Genomic DNA, 24,386 nt, shown 5'->3' on the forward strand with positions numbered 1-24,386 from the left:
TTGAGCTCGAGGAGGGAGCCAAACCAGTTATGATTACTCCCTATCGTCATCCTAAGAAACACAAGGATGAGATAGAGAAGGCGATTAAGGATTTGTTGGAGATGGGGCATATCAGGCCCAGTAAGAGCCCCTTTGCTTCAGCAGTAGTATTGGTAAAGAAGAAGGATGGGACAATGCACATGTGCATCGATTATAGGGCACTGAATAATAAAACAATTAAAAATAGGTATCCCATTCCTAGGATTGATGAGCTGATTAATGAGTTGCATGGGGCATGCTTCTTCACCAAAATTGATTTGTGATCCGGATACCATCAGATCAGGATGAGAGCAAAGGACATTGAGAAAACAGCCTTCTGATGTCACTATGGCCACTTTGAGTTCATTGTTATGCCATTTGGTCTAACCAATGCACCTGCTACATTTCAAAGTTGTATGAACCAAGTATTCAGGAAGCAGCTGAGGAGATTTGTCTTGATCTTCTTTGATGACATCTTGGTCTTCAGTAAGACCTGGGAGGAGCACTTACATCATCTGGAGGAGGTGTTATCTATTCTGGAGAGAGAGTCATTGTATGCCAAGGAATCTAAATGTGAGTTTGGCATGACTAAGATCCTTTACTTGGGGCATATCATTAGTGCAAATGGCGTTCGGGTTGATCCTGAAAAGATTAGAGCTATTGTAGAGTGGCCTACTCGCACAAACCTTACACAGCTTAAGAGATTCTTTGGTTTATGTGGTTTTTATAGGAGGTTTTTTAAGGGATTCTCATAGATTGCTACACCCTTGATAGATCTTACCAGGAAAGGAGCCTTCGTGTGGACAGGGGCAGTACAGAGGTGTTTTGAGCATTTCAAGCAGGTAATGTCTTCATGTCCAGTTCTAGCTCTACCAAATTTCATGAAGCCTTTTGAGCTTCATTGTGATGCATCAAGTGATGGGATTGGAGCAGTATTGATGCAAGAGAAGCATCCCATTGCATTCGAGAGTAGGAAGCTCCGAGGAGTTGAGAAAAGTTATTCTATCTATGACCGAGAGATGTTGGCCATAATGCATGCATTGGCCAAATTTTGATCATATTTGGTAGGTGGACGTTTTGTGATCAAGACTGATCAGAACAGTATTAAATACTTCATGAGCCAGCGTGATCTTAATGACCAGCAACAAAAATGGGTGACTAAATTGCAGGGTTATGACTTTGACATAGAGTTTGTCAAAGGTAAGAAAAATGTGGTGGCTGATGCCTTATCTCGGAGATCTCACTTATGTGCTCTGGCAGAGATTTTAGGAGATTGGAGAGATCGGATTATAGCAGAGTATGTCGGAGATGCTTGGGCTTTTGGATTGATTTCAGGTACCATATAGGATGATCTCTATGAGGTGATAGATGGATTGATCAGAGTTCAGGATAGGGTTTATTTGATTCCGTCATCACATTTAAGAGAGGCGATACTAAAGGCATTTCATGATGCACCCACAGCTGGACATCCGGGGGTCTTCAAGACCTACAGGCAGATCCGAAAGTGGTTTTCATGGAAAGGGCTCAAGGATGATGTTCAAAGGTATGTCAGGGAGTGTGTGGTTTGTCAACAGAATAAGGGAGAACACACATTTCCTGTAGGTTTATTGCAGCCCTTGCCCATTCCTGATAGGAAATGGGAAAGTATTTCGATGGACTTCATCACTGGTTTACCACGAGTGCAGGGAAGAGATTGCATCTATGTGGTGGTGGACCGCTTGACAAAGTTTGCTCACTTCTTTGCTATTCCATCCACTTACACAGTAGCATAGGTGGCAAATCTTTTCTTTAGAGAGATATTCAGGTTACATGGGCTGCCCAAATTCATTTTCAGCGACCGGGATAGTAAGTTTAGGAGTGTTTTTTGGCAAGAGTTGTTTAGGTTGCATGGTACAGATCTTACACCTAGCACTAGTTATCATCTGCAAATAGATGGGCAAAAAGAGATTGTGAATAAATGGGTGGAAGGATATTTGAGGAACTATGTAACTACACAACAAAAGGCTTGGATCAGATGGTTGCATATGGGAGAGTATTTTTATAACACCACTTATCATATGTCCATCAAGATGACTCCTTTCATGGCACTCTATGGTTATGAAGCACCTAGCTTCATGAATTTAGTTTTGGGGGATAGTAGAGTGCCCAAAGCCAAAAACTTATTGCAGGATAGTCAGGACATCCTGAAAGTGCTCAAAGAGAATATACAACAGGCTCAGAATCAACAAAAAATGTATGCTGATCAGCACCGGATAGAGCGTAGCTTTGAGGTAGGGGATATGGTTTACTTGAGGATACAACCATATAGACAGTCATTGCTCAAGAAGACCAGAGCTGAAAAGTTGAAACCTAGATTTTATGGTCCCTACAGGGTGATTCGCAAAGTGGGCAAAGTCACCTATGAGCTTGAGCTTCCAGAGGGCAATCGAGTGCACAATGTGTTTCATGTGTCTAGGCTTAAGAAAGCCATTGGTCAGAGTGTAGTGCCTTCTGCAGATTTACCCCCTTTGGATGAGGAGGGGAAGCTTGTGTTAGTACCCGAGGCTATTCTGGACACTAGAGAGAGGAAGCTTAGAAACATGATAGTGAAGGAGTATTTGGTCAGATGGAAAGACCTGCCGGAGGAAGATTCTACATGGGAGAGTGAGCAGGTTATTCAGCAGGCTGGACTGAGATTGCTTGAGGACAAGCAATTTCAAGGGGGGCGAACTGTAATGTCCCCATTTTAGTAGTTGACCAAGTGTGTGTGCGTTAGCCTTGTTCTACATGGTCCCGAGGGCTAATGAAGGGTTTACAGGGATCCTGGAGTGTTTTGGCCTAGTCATTTCTAGTTTGGGCCAAAATGAAGTTGATTTACTCAGTTTCAGGCATACTTACTATTTTTAGTAACTCGACAGGACATAGTGCAGGTCAATTTTGGTGATTGGATTCGATACTCCTTGGTGAGAGCTTTCTGATGAGCTATCACTCACATTATTCAGAGTCTGATTGCTAATACATTTTAATGCCTGAAGTTTTATTAAAGTAACATCTAATTTAATTGTAAAATATTAAAGTGTTACTTTAATATTTATTTTATGGTGATGTGTACCCAAGGGAGACATAAGGGGTATTTTAATATATGTTTTATATATTACACATCTTTTATCCCACATTGCCCATATGAGTTGAGCGGACCCTTGGAAATAGAATAAAAGGAAGCATTTGTGGCTTCATTAGGCAGGTTGAAAATGAGAAGAAATTGGTGTGTGAGTTGCAGCTCCATTCTTGGCATTTGAGGACATCTATCCTCTCTTGTAACATTCTAGACGTCATTTCCTTGGGGTTTGGCCTTTGGAATTCTTTGTTATTGGCTTCATTATTAGGCAGTTTAGTTGCATTTTCGGCTACAGGCAGATTTGATATTTTGCTCATATCTTCTTCACTACTTGTCCGACGCTTATTCCGCTTTGAGGGAATGGTATTATGAAGGTAGTGGACTGATTGAAGGACAAAGTATTGTAGCAGCAAGTTTGAAAGCATGGGCTGGAGTATTATGTCAATATTGCTGAAGTAATTAGTGAGTTGTTAAATCTGCCATGTATTTGGTTTTATGAATTCTGAAAATAACATTTTATTACGAGCGGTTCATTTCCACTTTGCATATTATTGTAGTTTCTTTCTTGTTTATGTTGTATGATACCAATTCCATGCACAAAACAAAACAAACAAATAAACGTTTGATTTCCGGATTTATAAGGGGTTTAAAACATTAAACAAAGAAATAAGAGGTTGCATGCAAACTGTTTGACAAAATTCCTTTCAGCAAATTGGTTTAGTTTTTTGGGACATCCAGGGGTGCCCATTACAATTAATACTTTGCTTTCCGATGCATAGTCAAAATTTTCTGATTTGATGAAATGACACTTAATCCTTTGTTCATCATTGTAAGTCTCTTCTTTCATGAGAACTTTAACTATGAATTTATTGAAAATGACCTTGTGTATGATTTCTCCTAGCTTGACATCATCTTGTTCTTCATCCTTCAATATATTTAATTCCTTTTCTATGATACCCATAATCTCTTCTCCTACTTTTCCAAAAATAGTAACCCAAGTGAAACTTGTGTGATCTTGCACTATACATTGAAGCATGTATATGTAATGACATTTAGAAAAAAATCTTATCACATCTTTGACAATACCATTTACCATTTCCATCATTGCTCACCTTCTTTTTGCATTGTCTATCGTCAAATTTAAATGTGCAAGCTACATAATAAAAATTATCCACCTTTACAAAACATAGGGTAGCTTTTATCACAACCCAACAAGGTGCATTAGATCTAAGTCCCCAACCATTAACTTGAGCCATAGTTTTTAATATTTTAGCTTGTCCAAAATACATGATTTCCTTTGTAATAGAAGGGGAAGCAATACCTTTCCCTTCTTTATCAAACCAAGACTTCAATTGATGTGCCTTCGGAAGATCTAGATTTATTAAAAGTTGTGTTATGCTAATTATCCCTATGGATTTTCCTCCAAAGTCACTGATTTGTCTAGCCTTTATAGCAAGAATGGGAAAACTTTCTAATTTACATAGGTTTTGGAGTTGTTCTCCTTCCTTATTACAAAATCCAACCCACATTGTTAACTCCACTATGAAATTCGACACGTCTTTCAATTGAATAGTTATTTTTTGAATTTGTGTGGAATTATTTTTTAATATAAAATTTGACGGAGAAACTGCTAAAACAACACCAATTATATCAACTATAGAATTGATTTCCATGACATCAATTTTACTTATTGATATAAAATTGAAATTTTATTTAGGCACAAAATTGTCCTCCTCTAAACACAACTCAACTATGGAATTACTTTGCAGTAAAATTTCCCAATCTTTCTTCAAATGATTATATTTTTTATGTGCCGATTTAAGGCTCCCTTTGGAGATCGCAAACATTTTTTCAATCTCTATGAAATCATAAAATTTGTCTACAACACCATTAAAACATGTAACTCTTATTTCTCAACCATCAAAATCAACCAAATCAAGACTAAAGACTTTTCCATCTCCTCTTGCATTATTTAACTAACAAAGATGAGTCTTTGTAGTAACTTTAGCTTTGATTGTTCATACACTCCTATATGAATGCAATGTTGCATTATGAATGATTTTTCCAACAACTTTATCTCTTGTAAGATTTAGTTGATTGTATGAGTTGCTGGTAGAATCCATGCCTATAGTATCATACCATAAACAAATAAATAATAATGTAGTAACATTAAGAAATATTAAACACAATACGATTTATGAAAATAAATATTATTTTTAGTAATAGAATATTATCTATTGAAAACAATAGAAAATAGCTTGATATATAATAATAAATAATGTTATTGTAGAAAGCCTCTCAACTTAAAAATAACTATTTTTTATTAAAACAAATACACATTATTAACAAATAATTTTAACTATCCAAACATATATATTTTAAATGAAAGTCTAATATTAAATGGTAAACTCTCTTATATATAAAAATGTTAAACTTGTATTTTGAAAATTTATATTTATATATATTATGAAATTTAGAAAACAAACATTTAAAAAATTAGATATTTATAAAACTAAAAAAACTAAAAGTAGAAATAGATCTTTTTAAACTTTAAATATAATAAAAGATTTGTAAAACATGAATTATTATTATTGAAATATATAAAGCAATTCTTCGCAAAACTAATGAGAAAATTTACTTTATGAACTTTCATAATTTCTCCACACTATGACTAAAATGTGTCAGGATTAACCTCAGATAGAATAATAGTTACATGCAAATATAACCAATATCAAAAGATAATAGATCACATAGAAGAGAACACAAGACACCAAGGTTTAACATGGTTCACCCAATCCCTAGGTTACGTCCACCAAACAGAAAGTCCAATATTATTACAACCCAGTGATTGCAACTTGATCACAATCTGTAATCCCTTGCAACTCAATACGACCGTAAGAACCAATTTTTACATCACACATTATGAAAATCCCTATCCCTAAGCTTTTTTATACAAGTTTTTTACCACTTACAAAATTAGGGCTAGAATAATAGAAAAATTAGTAGTTGACGACTTTTACAATATAAGGTCATTTTTGGCTTTGGGGGCACTACCCCCAAAAATCCTTATGGGGGCGTTGCACCTCGACCCTACCCCCAAAAATCCTTATGGGGGTGTTGCCCCTCGACCCTACCCTATATTATGATAGGGAGAGCACCTGGGGTGCTTTCCTAGGACCCCATAGGGGTGCTGCCCCTTGATCCCATCTTGGGGGTACTACCCCCAAACCTCCGTAGAAATAATATGGGGAGAAAACCGTGTTGAATAAACCTCTGAGTCTGATTAGGCTCCATATCACAAAAAAATGTAGAAAGAGAATTCTTCCATTTATAAATAATTCTTTGAAAACTAAAAAGAAATGCTACTATAAAGGAAGTTGTTATTTGTGAAAACAAGCATTCCTACATAATATTGAATTTGATGAAAAAAGAATTATATTCTATTATAAATTTTTTATTTGAGAATTGAAAATTAACTAATTTAAAATTCAAAAAATTACTTTTAACATTGAATTTTATAACTTTCAATAATAAAATAGCTTTAAAAATATAAATATGTATGCAATAAGGAAACTATAACTATATCTTTGAAGAATCCTTTTATGAGAGAGAAGAGAATAATTGACTCAATACAATAATCAAATAACTAAATAAATATTAATTATTGAAATTAAAAATTTGAAATCCAAAAACAATGAGTTGTAACGTATGGGAGAATATAATATTTTTCAAGATAGACATTATCATAATTTTGCAAGACGAGATTTATTTGATTTAGAAATGTTGGATAAAGGATAGTAAACATAATCATTGAAATAAGGTATATTATGAAAGAAACATAAAACATATTTAATCAACTTGATATTTTAGATATGGCTGCAACATCAATATTCACCTAATTAAAGAAAATATATATGAATTAGATCTAGATTGTTTCTAATACAAACCACATCGGAGAATTTGAATAGTTAAGTTAAAATAGAAAAAACAAACACAAAATCAATTGCAAATATTCTTCATATGACTCACATTAAACCACACAAAAGGATTCTCATATTTTAGTTTTTTAGAATGATCAATAATATCCAAAGAGAATCAATAGACTTTAATAAAATCAAGTGCATAACATTATATTGAAAATGATAAATATTTTAAAGACATGCATTTCCCTAAAATTTCAGAACTCCATGAATTTAAAATGACCTGGCAATGTAAAATGTACCTTCACACACAATCTTCTCCTGCTCTCTATGATGATAAGTCAAACTCTCTTGCACATTAAAATGCACGATATGATTAGGTTGTTTAAAGTGGTATGAATTTTCTGCAAATGACATCAGATCAAAAATGAAATAAGAAACAACTTAAAAGTATTGTTGAAACATCTGCAATTTTCTGCAAATGACATCAGATTAAAAATGAAATAAGAAACAACTTAGAAGTGTTGTTAAAACATCTGCAAAACTCAAATGTATTGACTTCCTATAGCTTAAGTTAGAAGGATATAAATTCCGAATAAAATCAACCTACAACAAAAAAACAATGAGTAAAATTGTAATCATAAAAAAAATCATTTGAAACAAAATATTGGAAACCAACTTACTGTTTGATCTCAGTCATAAATCCCTTGCATCCCTTGTAGAGCACTCGCAGAATAGAATGAACGCAAATGTATTATATAATCAAGCTGGAAAATCTGAAACGATTCATTACAAAGACACCACTTGGAATCTTCCTCAATAAATGTGGCAATGGTTACAAACAAAACACTTAGCCAAGCTAGCTATCGTTTGGTAGATGTAACGCTCCCCCAAAATGAACGAACATGGATGAATTCGCTGGCATGGCCCATGATATACTTCACGTTATTCATAGTTTTTATTTGGGCATTTACATTCGGCAAAGTATGTACAACAAAGGTTGAGAAATCAAAAGTATAAATTTTGTATAATTTGAATACTTTGAATTAACCAGCAAGTACAACAACACTTATATTTCATTTTCAAGATTATTTTTTCATTGCTGTTACATCCTCCACTACCATTTTTAAACAATTAAAGGCATCATTTCCTATTTCAGCGCTCTTGCTGCATGCACTCTTTCAATCGTGGCTCTTGGAGTATCAAGTTTCCTTCAAATACTTTTGTAAATGTTACGAGTAGACCTATCGAGGATCTTGGCTTAGAGATCAGGATTTATTATCAGTGGGATAATCAACTGGCACCTCAACAACTGTCAGATTGTGACTCTTCTATTATCATTTCTATCATGTAAAAAAACATGTAAAAAATTTATTTTAAAAGATTAATTGTTTACATTGATGAATGCTTCCACTATAAGAAGCCTCTCGGCTTAACAAGAGAAAACAAATAGATTGTTCCAATTACCCATCACAATTTCAATGGCATCTGTAGTGAAATCTCCTAGATATCCATTTTGCTATTTACAAGTTAGAGGTCATTAATATTTTTTTGAGGGGGGCCATCCAAAACACTTACAGGGTCAAATGTTTTGACGTGGAGTATAACTGAAGAGAAGATCCAAATATTGATGTTGATTAACTATAGATTGAGCTACAATTTTTAATATGAAATGAGTTGTATATTTGCATAAAATGCCAAGAGGATCTCACCTGGTGTTGATGATTGCAGTGGGTGGTTTTTTTTTTTTTTCCAAGAACAAACAAGGGAGAATGGAGGATTGAAAGATTGAAGATGCACTACAGGTCAATGACCATCTTGGGTAGATTTTTTTAATTTATTAAAATTGTTCGAGAACCATCGAAAGAAGATAGTTGTGCATACTCTCTCACAACTATAACCATGTTGAGAACTTCTATTATTGTGTTATACCCTTAGTCTATGCACAAACAAAATGCCCCTATTTGGTATAGTGATGTCATTTCATAGCCATGTGTAACACCTTAGATTGGAATGAAGGGGATCTTTGTTGAATGGAGGAGTTTCCAATTCACTCATTAGTATAAAATAGTTTGATTTATGTTAAAATGGGCCGAATGGAAGCCTATAGTGATGGAGTTTTAATGTAAGTATGTTGGAGAGCCATTGCAAAGTTGAATATACTTAATACATTTTTATTCGACAAGCAACAATACATGCATATTAGTGTAAGTGGAAAATGGATCAAAACCATTATCCTATTGGACTAACCATAGCCTTCCCTTTCAAGATTTTTTACATGGCTTAACCACCTCTTATGTTGTATAAGTCTAGTGGTTGTATCAAGCATTAATAAGTCAATATTTTGGTGCAATGACAACTCTATCTTGTAACAAGTGGTATCAAAGCTTGGTCACAAGTTTGAATCTCCTCAGGTACCACTGAGGGTGGAATTATTGGACTAATCGCTAGCCTTCCCCTTCAGGATCCATGACATGGCTTAACTACCTCCTATGTTTTATAAGTCTAGTGGTTGTATCGAGCATTAATAGGTTGATCTTTTGGTGAAATGACAACTCAATCTTGTAACATATCCCACATTGGGCATGTGACAAGTGCTAACTATGTTTTTATATGGCTGCATACAATATATAATTAATTAAATCACTTTGATTGGTATTTAAGAATGCCTATGCATGTGGAGCCCAGTGGGAAAACATAAAGATATATTTTGAATGACTATCTAGGTTGATGTGGAGACCTAGCAACAAATGAGGAGGTAACACCTGGCATGGATTCCAAGGCAAGTGGGACTTGGCATAGTTGGTGACATGATTAGAAACTGAGGTTGTGAAGTCATGTACTGGTGGTTGAGCACGATATTATGGGAAAATATGGCGGTTAGAGAAATAGGCTACGAAGTTGCAAACAGGTTTGTGCATTACACCACAAGGATATTTGGTAGTTAGCTATAAAGGGTCTCAAGGTTGTGACTAACTATTAGTAGTTAGTCACAAGTTCTCCACAATTTGTTGCAATGTGAGATTAAGGTTACAAAGTTACACTCACAGTTGAGCACCACTTCTCTAGTGTTCAAATGGGTCCCCCCAAGGATGTTGCGAAGTCAGAAGGGCTACAAAGTTACACTTACAGTTGAGCGCCACTTCTCTAGTGTTCAAATGGTCCCACCGAGGATGTTGCAAAGTTAGGAGGGTTGCAAAGTGACACTCATAGCTGAGTGCCACTTCTCTAGTGTTTGAATGGGTCCCACTAAGGATGTTGTGAAGTTTGGGTGTTACAAAGTTACACTCGCAGTTAAGCACCACTTCTCTAGTGTTCAAATGGGTCCCACCAAGGATGTTGTGAAGTTAGGGGATTACGAAGTTACACTCATAGTTGAGCGCCACTTCTCTAATGTTCAAATGGGTCCCACCAAGGATGTTGCAAAGTTAGGAGGGTTATGAAGTTACACTCGTAGTCGAATGCCACTTCTCTAGTGTTTGAATGGGTCCCACCGTGGATGTTGCAAAGTCAGGGGGGTGTGACATGAGGCCTAGTGGTCCAGTCAGTGGTGACATGTGGAGATGACATAGGATCCAAGGGTGAATTAGGTGATTAAAATTGGTGCATAGTCAACTAGGTTTGACTACAAAGAAGAGGGAAAACTAAGATTAGAGTTTCAAATTTAATATTAAAAAAATAATTCCTTGGTTGAGTGCTCAAACAAAGAGAAGATGGAATTTAGATTAACAATATTCAAAGGAGGATGATTGCAAAGGATGAGTGCGATCACATGTTTAATGCAAAGAATATTTATTATAAATTTTTATACTTTATAGAAAAATGAAATATTTTTAAGAGGGACCTGCAATTTCATCTTTTAGTCTATTTGTCTTTAGAGGAGGGTTTCTACCTCAAATGGAGCTCAAACATATCCATATCATATACCACTGGAAAGGTCTTGGAGGAAAGAATCCATTTTCTCAATTAGAATGTGTGCATATCTTAATGGGTACGAGATATTTCCAGTTTTGTAAAAAGGGGAGAATTCTCAACATTTTATCGTTGCTTTTGCAATGGAGTTTCATTTCGGGTTAATGGGCAAACCATCAAATGGGTTTGTACCAAATTTGGCAAGAATGTTTCTAGTAGTGATACTTTGTCATTGGAGTTGTTTAGTAGATTTTGGAAAGAGTTTCAACAATAGTTTTTTCTTGTCTATAGTAGTTAGTTTCTTCATCATTTGGGAATATTTTGATGAGTTTGTTGAATCAAATGATGAAGATTTGATTTTTACTTGAAAGGGGAAGAGATAAGAGAGAATCTTTGCATTAGCATTAGATGAAGTTTGAAGAGGGCATTTGGCACTTTCATATCAGATCTGACCTTCTTCCTATTTCTTCCTATTCTTTCTTTTTCTCATTGTAAGGGTTGGTTCCAGCTTGTTAAGAAAGTCTCATAGCTTGTGATTCCACCTTCTTTCAACACTTTTCTTATTTTGAACAATAGATTGTATAATATCCCTTAGATGAAATAATGCATCTAGTGTTAGATATTTGGTTGTAGTTGAGTTTTCTTGAGGTTGTTTCTTTGTAAATCAGAGATAGGATGAATTTCATTGAGAAAATGGTTTCAATTTTATTCTCTCCATTATTGTAATTCGATAAAGTTTGAATGGAATGAAACAAAATTTTGTTGTCTTTCATTGTCCTGTTGTTGGATACATGGTATCTCTTTATGCTTCAATCTAATGGACTAATTAGAATGCTTGATAGAGATTATGGTTTTTTTAATTCTATAGATGGATTTGATAAGTAGGTTTATTTGGAATCATTGTTATGAAGGGTCGTAAGGCAATACCTCATAGATCTCAAGGTATTTTATAAGTTCATTTTACTTTGTTGTCTTTCTCATTATTCAAATGCCCAATGTATTAGGCACTAATCTTAGCTACAAGAGCTTTCTTTCCTTGTTTTTTGTACCTCATGGATCTTGGTGAGACTTTTAAAATCAAATGTCAAAATCCATTTCTCTTTTATGTTGTATAGAACTGAAAGTAATACCCTTGTAATACCCCAAAATTGGCACATTTCCATACTAAACCAATTCTAGTCAATTAATTAATCTTAAAGTCCTATTTTACTAGGCAATTATGATTCTGATAATTGTTACTTAACCTAAGTGTCAAATGTAGAAAATCCCTAATCTACATTAATTACACACTTCATTTGATTTCTAAGTCTAATCAAATTAGCAAAGGTAAACCTATTAATTAATTTAATTTAATTATGAGTCCTAGCACTTTATTAAATTAAATCTACCCCTTTTGATAAAATACACATGAATGAATTAAATGTATTTAATTTAATGAAATATATCCTCATTTTAATTTTTAAATTTAATTATTCAATTAATTAAGAATATTCATCTATGAGGTCATATTCAATTTTATTAAAATAAATATATTCTCCAAATCCTCTCTTTAATTTAGAAATGGAAACTCTGAGTGGACTGAAATCAGAAAAGGAATTAAATTAGTTTACTCCTTAGTCTACTCAAAAGAAAATTAGTTAACTTCCTTTTCATAAGAACACTTTCTATTCTGATTGAATCTTTTCTAGATCTCAGCCATTCATTCAATTTGATCTCAACCATTGATCAAATTCTTGGATTCTATTTAAGAAGACCTCAATTCCTCATTTCAAAGGTTGAAAGTGAATTACATTGAACTTATGCAGAAATAATTACTCACTATTCTTGCATTCTTATCTTAATACTCTCATATCATATAGATTAATCATGCATACATATAGATTAATCTATTTTCTTTATTTCTAGATTAATGGCATACATCTAGCTTAATACTACATATCATATAGCTATTAAAACCTTCATTCTAGATGTTTGGTTGCTAGCTTCTCGATCTGAGAGCAATTAGTAAAATCATTCTAGTTAGGAGGTAATAGATCAACCTGTTGAACATTTTGGATGAACAATCCCATGTTTATTTTGGGATGATCCCTTAGATAATGATCATGTTGAAGTGTGTGTGAATCATAGAGGCTCACATTTAGGACTCACATTTTTTTGTGCCCACTATGGGGTTGAGAAATCAAGTTTCTGGCCTCTTCTATTCTTTACTCTAAATTTTTTAATGTTCAATTACTTTCATCCGTATAGTTCCTCAGTTTCTTGTGCGAAAAATCTCATTCTCATGTGAGAAACTAAGATTTTGCTCCCTATTCTACACTTCTTCATGTGAAAAAGTGTATAATTGTACAGTTTCTCACATGGTACATGTCATTTTGTTGCATAGGCAATTTCATGTGAAATTCAACATTAGTAAATGCAAAATGCAATTTTTAGATTCTACTTTTATCATGATGATTTAACTGACGGTTGTTTTTGAAGCGTTTCATTTTTTATTTTTGATTTTTAACAACTTAACAATGGTTTGCAAATCACTTGTTGAAGACACCCTATTACTAAATCTTAGAAAGTATTGACGATTTTACTACAGGATGTTTTTTCAAGGAAATGCATGTCAAAGAATATATCCAAACCCACTAAAATGTCATGTCTTTTTACTGCTTTCTTACACATAGTTTAATAGGGCTTGTGAACTCTCTAGGGTTCTAGACAAAGGAATAGGGGAGTGTACTCTTTCCTACTTGGAAGTGATGTCCAAAAGTAAATCACAACCTAGACACCTTTGGAAGATGCTACTTGAGGGAGGTAAGAAAATTAGTGGTTCTCCCAAGAAAAGCTTTGTATGAAAAGATAATGATTTCCTTTTAGGGGATCAAAATCTTGGAAAAAGACAAGTTGGGAATGATAAGCTAACTCGGTCATGAATATGCTTTGTGTGTTTGGGTAAGGTGAAAAGGTAGAGGATTATGCTCTTTCCCCTTGAGGGAAATCAAAAACTTAGACCCTTAGATTTGAACCACTAGTTTGAGTCAACCTTTAGAGGGCCTGTTGGAGCGATCCAACCTCTAGGAATGAACCAAGTGAGCACACACCTTTTGCCAATGATTCCAATTCAATATAATAAAGAATATTTTTAGAACTAAAGACTCCAAAGACATATTAATTTCTTCCTCTTGATTCTTGATATCACATATCAAGAGGAGGCTCTATTTATTGCATTGGTCAGTGTTGACCCTACTCTTGTTAGTCAAGTGTGTGCACTTTCGAATGTTGGTGTGAGATGTTGACCTTAACTTTATTTGTGAAGCCACTAGGGATTAATGTGAATGGAAGCCAAGTAAAAAAATTTAGATAGTTTCTACCTAGTTCACCTCCAAAAGGGAGCATAATTTTTGTGCAAGGAGGGGGAAGAATATCTCATTTAGATCCTCACCATAGGCATGTACTTGGATACTAGAAGGTGATATACATGCTTGACCCCTACCACAAGGATTCTCATTCAATGTATATGTTATTGACTCCTTGCAATACACCAAAAATATGGGCGCTCTCTAGTGGGGTGACACAACTATGTGAGGTGAATGCATGCACATAAGTTGTGAGACAAAGGTTTTTCTTCCTCTACCATTTTTTGTTATAGGGATAAATCATGTCATTATTTAGTCTTTTAACTTGTCCAAATCTGTTAAACAAACAAAAGGTCAAGACTCCCTCGTCCCTCTAAGTTGCTTTGTCCTTGGTTGGATTGTTTGCAACTACTACTTGCTTCCTGTATCTTGAAACAACTATCTACTTGAAAACCAAAATGATGTCCAAAACTTGAAAACTATGCTGACATCTACCTAAAAATTATAAACACAATCATTCTTCTATTTAGAACTATCAAAACCATTAAAAATATCTTCAAGTTTAGTCAAAACCTATCAGTCTAGTCATGTTCTCGTGTCGAATTTTTCAAAATTTTGCATGAAAAAATTATCTTTCTGCACTTCTTCACGGGGTTCTTTGTAGTTCCTCACACAACTGTTTGTGAATCATTATGTGATACATTGGCAAAACACTATTATTTTCAAGTCAAAATCCTATCCATTTCAGTCAAACTATCAAATCTTTGCGCAACTCTATGCAATTTTTTGCATGAGAAAATTGGTCTAAATTTGTTGTTTTGAAACTTCCACTAGTTCTTTGTACTTTCTCACATAATTTTATGTGAATCTTTGTGCAAGATCTTGTCCTAAAAGTTTCAAAATTGCTCTATTAGTTGTGTCTTCTTATCTGGTTGTCTGTATTTCCTCACCCTAGAGTCATTCCTTGCACAAGTCTATCAAAATCTATCAAAGATAGTGAGCTATTTTGAGCTCCCTCTTCAAAATCTGATTCAAGTTTGATTTGTATCTAGAACACTTGGTCATTCCTCTATCTACAATAGTGTCCAACTTTGACTTTTTGCTTAGTTGACAACTTGTAATCTACACATGAACTAGTCTCCTCACTTAATTACCTTATTTTTCCCTTTTGTGTTCATCATACCTTGTGTCATGATAGTCATAACTCTTGGTTGTTCTAGCCATTACTTAGATGACTCATACCTAGGTATACAACAGTCTTATCTCACTTTTAGGCTATGTTCTAGTGTGGTCCTTGTCACTAGTACAAAAATAGTAATATGTGATTAAAAAAACCACTAAAATTTGTATATATATGTGACTAAACTCTGTCACGTGACCAATATTAGTTAATATCCAGTCATATATAACACTACTAAATTTACTACTAAATAATTTTAGTCATCTATTTGATCATTGATTAGGATCATTGATGTAGTGGTTTATTTAATAGTATATTTAGTAGTGTACTTAATCATGTGACTAGTCACATATTTAGTAGTTGATGTAATAGTATATTTAATCATGTCTCTACTCACATATTTAGTAGTTGATTTAGTAGTACATTTAATTGTGTGGTTAGTCACATATTTAATAGTCGAATTAGTTGTGTGGTTAGTCACATATTTAATAGTTGATTTAGTTGCATGGTTAGTCACATTTTCAATAGTTGATTTAGTTGCATGGTTAGTCATATATTTAATAGTTAATTTAATCATGTGGCTAGTCACATAATTAGTAGTATATATAATTTTGTGGTTAGTCACATATTTAATAGTTGATTTAGTTGTGTGGTTAGTCACATGTTTAGTAGTATATTTAATTTTGTCGCTAGTCGCATATTCAATAGTTTATTTAGTAGTTGAATTAGTTGTGTGTTTAGTCACATATGTAGTAGTTGATTTAATCATGTTTCTAGTCACACATTTAGTAGTTGATTTATTATATATTTAACTATGTGGTTAGACACATATTTAGTACTAGATTTAGTAAAAGTAAATAAGTTATACGATAAATATTTTATTAATACAATAAATTTAATAATGTAAAATATCACAACCTTAAACTTGAACTAAGCCAGAAAAAATAAAAAATATTAGATATATGAACAAACTTATGCAATATGCTAGCACTATTAGAATAAGATTGATGCAACATGATAATTTTGATAATTAAAAAAGAATCTAAGTACAAAAACCTAATGCATATATATATATATATATATATATATATATATAAAATCTTAGATTATATATGTAACTTAATCAAAATTCCAAAGTTGTTCGAAGAGTTTTGAACTCTTTGAAATACACCATGATTAGTGAAATCCTTAAACAATAGGATATTGCATAAAAAGTAGTGTTGTGAGAATAGATGTCTATCAATGTCTAATAGATGATAAATATGTTTAATTATGATAATATTTGTAAATACTTCATTGGCCATCGTGTGAAGGTCCCCACTTTCTGTTTCAGGGAAATTGCTCCATCTACTTTATCATCATAAACAAGAGGAATATTTTTTGTGACCATTATAATGTTTACATTTGCATCTCTTGTTCCTTTCAAATTGACTCCATGAGCAACAGATAGTGAATGAATCTTCCCAATTCCTACAATAGAACCATCATGCGGATACAATACCCTAACTTTGTCCTCTTCCATGAGGTTATTATCAATATGTTTCTGCAAAAAGAAAAAGAAAACATTGTGTTACATAATTAATTATGGAAGCCCCAAATATAAACACTACATTACCATGCATGCATAACCAACATATAAGATTATGAAAACATTCTCAGACATTTGATCTGTAAACAAGGATGATACCTTATTAGAAACAATAAATATATAGTTAAAATATATATATATATATATATATATATATATATATATATACCTCACCTCAAGTTTAGAATAGCCGCTACTATGAATATCATGCAAACTCTCTTCATATTCAGCATAATTACTATCAACAATGGCTTCTCTTTTTCATTTTTCTTTCATATGATTACTCTACATGTGGTTTAAAAATTAAGTAAAGATAATGTATAATGTAGAATAAAGAATGAAAATTATGACAAAGAAAAATATTTGACAAGAACTATTATATTGTCTGAACTTCATCAGAAGTACTTTTATGTTGCAGGTTCTTGTCAACCAATTCATCATGATCAGCATCAATGCCAACAACTATATTCTACATGTAGTTCAAACATTAAAAAAAAAAATGGTCAAATATTTTGAAAATTATAGTAGATTTCTTGAATGAAAGATAGGAGGCTTGTATACAACCAATAATATAGCATCCATTTAGCACCTTAAAACTCTATAGTCTACTAATTTATCAAAGAACTAGCAGTTGAGTGGGCTAGCAACAAGTGGATCTACAATAGGAGATTTTGATCCATTCCTATTGGAAGTTATTCTAGTTTTGTAACATCTGCTATCATCTTTTTTGGAGTTGTTATGAAGAAAAGAAAAGAAAATTAATTCACAGTGGAAAGGAGCATCTATTTCTGCTTAAATATTGCTTCAACCACTATCGTTTAAAATGATAGACATTAATAGTAATGCATTTATCAATTCATGACAAAGTAGTGGAAGAGACTTAAAATTCACCAAAGTCACCTTAAAATATAGTTTACTTGTAGCATAGGAGATGTGCCATTTCGTGGAACAAAACTTAGAACTATTTTATCTTACAAGTAATTCTAGCTATTTGGTAGCTATGTTGAATGATATTTGTTTTTCACTGATAGCCATAGTTTCTACTATATTGGTGATTTTTGGGGCAGAATATATTGCTTTTGGAAGGTCATTCATCTCCTTGGTACTAGGAATTTTTTCTTTGCAGCAAATGATGGCAATAGGTTTTCTTCTACAACATGAGTAATGAGGGTGTTCTACTATAAGTTATGACTCCCTAGTGTTGCTACTAATGCACTTTTAGATTAGCTCCTTGCTAAGTTTGCATGCTAGAGAATACATACATGAATGAAATAGTATAGTTTTAAATATCATCTTACTCTTGGATTAGAATGGAAATGAATTTTTTCAGCATTGTAAGATGGAAAACTTAGCACAAAAAGAAAAATGCCAATGAAGATAGAACAAATGAACAGTTTCAAATTCAACAATGCTAGAAATGGGACATTCAATTTAGATTGATAGAAATTTATATAAGAAGATAATACTTGAATCTAGTTCAATGTAAGAGGAAGATGATATTTGAATCTACTTTTTAATCAAATTGGAGAAAAATTAAAACCTCTTACGTGATTTGAATCCATGGAATTATAGTCATTCCATATGGAAACTATAGGTTGAACTGAGGCAGTCAAATGGGAAACTTTCTCAGTGAGACTATGTAAGCAATCCATTATATATTGTAGCCCTTCACTTGTGTTGACATGATTTGAAGAAGCTCTTACTGGGCATTGAACCGATGGTTGCGAAATCTCTACTGATGAACTAGATTTCCACTTGTTATTGCTGCTAGATTTAGTAGGATCTAGTGTTGTCATGTAGTTTACGATGTCTTCAAAATTTGTTTCTTTATTAGTGTTCTCCACCTAAAATAGAATGTCAATGTCAACAAATATCTGATTCATAAAAAATTAAAAATAAATAGCTCAATGTAAATATTTAGAAAAAGTTGCACTTACTCCAATTTTGTCCATTTTAGCCTACAACCCACCTCTACCATATGTATATTCAACCCTCACACTATCTCTTGCTCTCTTGCCTCTATTACTCTTAGTCAAATATTCCTCACAATGCATAGTTTCTTTTAATTCTTCCCACTTCTTTAGAGATAGAGTCGAGTCTAACTTCTCTTTTCCCTCTATGATTAGTTTTCAACAATGGTATCTAAAATTGTTCATGAGAAGTCTCATCTTGTTCTTGTAGTGTCTCCTAGAGATTTGTCCACCAATTATGTCAAAAGCATTTTCCATTTTCTATATAACAAATTCCACATTTCGTGGATCTTGCTCTATAAAATTTGATTTGAAAATATCTAAATGAGCTCTACATCTTATGCCCAACTTAGTAGCCCACCTTGCAGCATTATGCCCAATAGGTTCACCATCTATTGATACCTCAACCACAAATGGCTTCTTACCTTCTAATACTCTTTCTTTTTCTTTCTTCTCTGTAGATCTATATAGAGTTTGGCTCAATCTTTGTCTTTTAATAGTGGTAGGAACATCTTCTCTTGAACCACCATCAATTTTTTTTGTTGATCCACCAATTTCATCCAAAACTATAGGCGCAATGACTGTAGTATGAGGTGGCATAGTAGATTCAAGTGGATTCAATTTGTGATGTTGATCAGGTTGCTCATCAAGATGTCCTATATCAGGTAACACATCTGTAGGTGTTACATCAATCTTTGCATTATCATCTACTATACTCATTTGCACATCATCATGTGCTATATCCATCTCCTCATCAACATTTTCTATATCAGCAGACTGTTGGCTTCTATGAACTGGCAACATTGTATGTTTGTGTTCATTTTCTTTTTTATCTACATTTTCTTTGTGCTTTTTTGCTTGCCTGTAATACAAAAATAGATGGATCAAGTTAAATTAATAGTTATTTTGTGTTTCTTGACATCTACGAAGAAAATTTACTATCAACTCATAGTGAAAGAAAACTCATCGACTAAAAAAAAGGCTAAGGAGATGCAAAATATCTATTAGAAACATACGCACACAAAAATGAAAAATTGGCACACATAATCCTATAGGCCTATGAGAACAATCAAGTTGGACAGAAGATGAAGATTGATACAAACTATGACAACATATATTAAAACTCAAGAAAAACTTACTCATCAACGAAGCTCCAACATATGATGTAAACTCCTCCTCAAGTACTGCAACAACTTAAATATAATACCACAACTTTTATAGTCATAGGACTTCAACCTTTTAAGAAGTTGTACACTTTTTTTTTCAGATTGTATGGCAAAAAATTGAACTATGATATCCTTGAAAAGCACCTCAAATAAGTAATGAAGATAAAGACAAATTTTATTAATTTCCAACAAGTGAATTTTGACACAATGGATGCATCTTCTCATTGAATTTTGCAAAGAACAAACAAACATTTATTGCCAAAACTAGCCAAGTTTTTCTTGATTTTTTTTTAGGCCTTGGTGAGTTTTCCAACTATCATCCATTAAACTTTACAACGCAAGAATTCATCCATTGTAATATATGATTATTGTTATGCCAAGAAAATAGTAATTCCTCTTATAAATTTGAATCAGAAGCAGGAGAAAGGCATTCCATTATTTTGTCCATGAGGTCATGTCTGGGATATGCTTTTAAAGTTTTTGTTTATCTTTTGTTGGCCAAAGGATTCTCTCTTAGTTGCTCATAGAATTGGACAAAGACAGGTACTAAATTTTTTGAGAGAAATATTATGTAGCCTTGGCACAAATCCAGAATCATTGTTAAAATTTTAAGGTAGTAAATATTAAATATAGAAAGAGGTAAATGTTTTTAATTTTTTTCATGTCAAATTATGAGGTTTTTTTTCTATCATAAGAAATAATCACATTCAACATTCAAATAATTTCTAGACATCTGCATTTCCACGAAACTTGATGTTTGTGTAGAAATATTCTACATAATCTACCATGCCAATTTCAGGGTTTTGTACCTTCTAAAAATTAAAGTCCCTGATTATGTATGAATTGGATTCTTCCCCAAAAAACCTCTTTAATGATTGAAATTCCTATTTTTTTGCCTCCACATGTTTCCACATTTTAAACTTTTATATTACCGGTTGTGTTTTTCCCAAAAAATCTCTATAATGATTCCAATTCCTATCCATAGATTTTCTGAGTTTTCTTCTAATTTTTTTTTTTTTAATTTAACATTTGATCATTAGTAAAGATGACACAAAGCTCCTATTTGATGAATAGGGAGTCTATTTAGATGACACTGGATCATATGCAGATGAAGATTTGGGTTAAAATTTAGACTCAAATACCGCTTCCCAAAACTGTGGTAAGAGCCAACAATTGGAAACTGAGTCTGATTGGCATGCTTTTAAGCAGCAAAAAGAAATTCTTGAAAATGCAATAGATCATGCCTTGCAGTCTGGTTGTGTTTTTATAGTCTCAAACTTGCGTAGAGAGATAAATGATTGTTAGAGAAAACCAGGATCTTCAGATCTAAATCCAAGACATAAATTGGAATGCACTTGCTTACAAGCTCTAAAAAATCAGATTTGCTCACCAAATACCCCTATAAGCCTGCCTTCTAAGCCTTCAATAGAGGCAAGTATCCAAGAGGACCAGAAGCCTTCTAAGCATCAAAAGAAAATCCCTATTCTGTCAGACTCAGATCTGCCCATGTTGGTGAGTTACTCTGCACCTTAAACTCAGTGTATGAAGAATGGGAGTTTACTTTTAGTTTCTTCTATTGTCTTATAACTATTGCAATGTGATTTCAAGTCTCTATTGTCAAGTTTTCAACCCAAGGTATCAACAAAATAGTCGAATCCTACTTATGAAGTTTCTTGACATGGCAAAGAAGTGGCTTAAAGACAAAATCTATGAAATAGTAGACTTTAATGAAAGTCGCTGGCAGGTTTGTCTAAGTCAATTTGTTAAACAATCATTGTTTTTCCCTGCCATCTGCATATGCTATTTACATATTTTGCAAATGTGAATGCTAAGCTATTTTTGTGTAGGTAAAAAAACATGTTTTGGAACAACTGAACATGCCACCATCTCTAGGTGAGGTCATCTTTAGAAAACATTGTTGTTTCACCTCACATATTCAACATGTTTCTCAACTTCAACATTCCCATTTAACTTCTCTTGTTTCCTAGTGCAGGGGCACCAAGGTCATTTTATGAAGATACACAAACACACCATGAAGGTCAAAGGAGTGAGTAGGACAAGGAGATACCCAGCCAATTCAAATGGACAAGAATTGGAAGTTATAATGATTTTCATGGCCAAACAATGTAATCAAATGTGTTTATTTTGTGATGTTCTCAAAGGACTAAAAGTCATACTTCTAATGTCCTAAAAGGACCAAAAGGTGAATGTAATTGGAAAAAATAAGTCCAAAGGGAGATTTGATAGGTTTGAAGGGTTTAGAAAAGTTATAGAGGTTGTTTAAAATCATTAGAAGTCAGTAGGTAATGAGTCATAAGAAAGTCATTTTGCAATTTAAAAAACAAATGGTTATGAAGGTATTTTGGAGGGAATTAGTGTTTTGGATGTCTTTAGGCTTAAAATAAGCCTCCAACCATTAAGAGTTGGTTGTGACAGGTAGGGGAGGTATATTCGTAGAATAATACATCCATTGTATAGGCAATGAGACTTGGAGTATGGACTGGTGCATAATAATAAGAATCCATTTTGACATTGCAATTTGGAATCTTTGCAAACTGATGAAATTTCATTGTGGACAGTATAGAAATGTATTAGAATTTATTTCCATTCATTGTGATGCATTAAAAGGTTCTCTATTATTCATTTTCTATCCTAACTACACTTTTTGTATTCTGTGTTGAAAGTTAGATGCCTGGTATCAGTTGACAAGCTATAATTTGGAGTTCTTTCTCTGCAATAGTTTGGTCTCCTTATAGGATATGACCATCCCATGAACTCTTAGGGCCCAAACTTCATGTGATTGGTGTTTCTAACATGTACCATATGTTTCTAACACCTTTTATGATTTGGATTATCTTGTAGGATCAACTTGAAGGTTTTGGGTCAATCAATTTGATCTAAAATTTTGGGGAAGGGTTATATTGGTGATACTATATTTGAGGGTTTGAATGAAGGTAAGTTGGGATTTCCGGGTTACAGGAGGTCTAGAGTAAATTGCTTTTGGATTTTCACATTTTTAGTCCTTTTAAAACTCTTCTAAAGTTTTGGAGTAATAAGGCTTAGTGAAGAGGGGTGGTGCTTTTTAAATTGTTGGGTTTTTATGTTATTTGCTGGTCACTTTGCAAGAACAGTCAGTACTGGTCCGAAGTAATAGTATTTAAGTTTTTGCTATGTTATAATACTTGAAAAAGGGTACCTATAAATGCTTTCACTTCACCAAGTGTTTTTGGAAAAGTTTAAGTTATTTAAGTTTTCATGTTGTTGTAGGGCTAGAAGTTGGTCAATTAGGTCTCCTAATGTGCATTAGAAGAATTGGGCATTGGGAGTTGTGTCTAGCCAATTGGATGGTCAAATATAATTGAGTACACACTATATAACTTTTAAAATCCTTATTTAAACCTTGGTTAAGTCTTTTTCATGTTTGATATGGGGTTTGTAGGTGCTTTAGGCAACTTGGGTAACTTGTTTGTTTGAAGAAGTTTGAGAGTGGAGTTAGTCTTGTGGATCCAAAGGTGTGGAGTTCATGAATGTTTATCCTTTGATAAAAGATTGAGTGGGTTGGGTCATTGTTTCGGTTACACTTGAGGAAGATATAAGGGCATTATTTTAAAAGAAAAGGAATAATTAGTTGTTTCTACATAAAATCATTGGTTGACCACTGACCTCTGCATCATTTCCACTACTGATTGCCTATTCTCTGTGTAGTTTGAGCTTTGGAAGTTATAGAAACTCAAAAAAAAAAATTAAAGGATGTTTTTTTTGAAGAGTTCAACACAACCTAAGGGCATTGCAACATACTTTTTAAAATGATGTTTGCCACCTGAAGCAGCTGGATTAAATATTTAATCATCTCCAGAGAATGCCAATTTTGAAAAGCTAGAGAATAAGCCCTCTGACATGGTTGAGGAAAACTAGGATATTTTTTAGTGGTGGCCTTTTTACAGAGCTTTTAGTTTCATGTTTTGTATTTTTTCTCTTCTATGTGAAGATCTTTTGAGCTCCCATTTTTGTGAAGAACTTCAGTAGGGGATGATTTGTTCCTTGTGTTCCATTTGTCTTTAGGCTTACACTAAGCCTCCAACCATTAAGAGTTGGTTGTGACAAGCAGGGGAGGTCTATTCATATACTAATACATCCATTGTATGAGCAATGAGACCTAGAGTAAAGACTGGTGCATAATAATAAGAATCC

General features: G+C 33.4%; 1 pseudogene; it reads right to left on the bottom strand.

The window, feature by feature from the left end:
- LOC149565169 (replication protein A 70 kDa DNA-binding subunit A pseudogene) overlaps positions 1-5,127 on the bottom strand; it is a 30,554-nt pseudogene extending 25,427 nt beyond the window's left edge.
- Positions 5,128-24,386: the final 19,259 nt, after the last annotated feature.

Source organism: Cupressus sempervirens, chromosome 3 (genome assembly GCF_028749045.1).
Source record: "Cupressus sempervirens isolate cs-2001-9-10 chromosome 3, ASM2874904v1, whole genome shotgun sequence".
In the NCBI taxonomy this organism is placed as follows: Eukaryota; Viridiplantae; Streptophyta; class Pinopsida; order Cupressales; family Cupressaceae; genus Cupressus; species Cupressus sempervirens.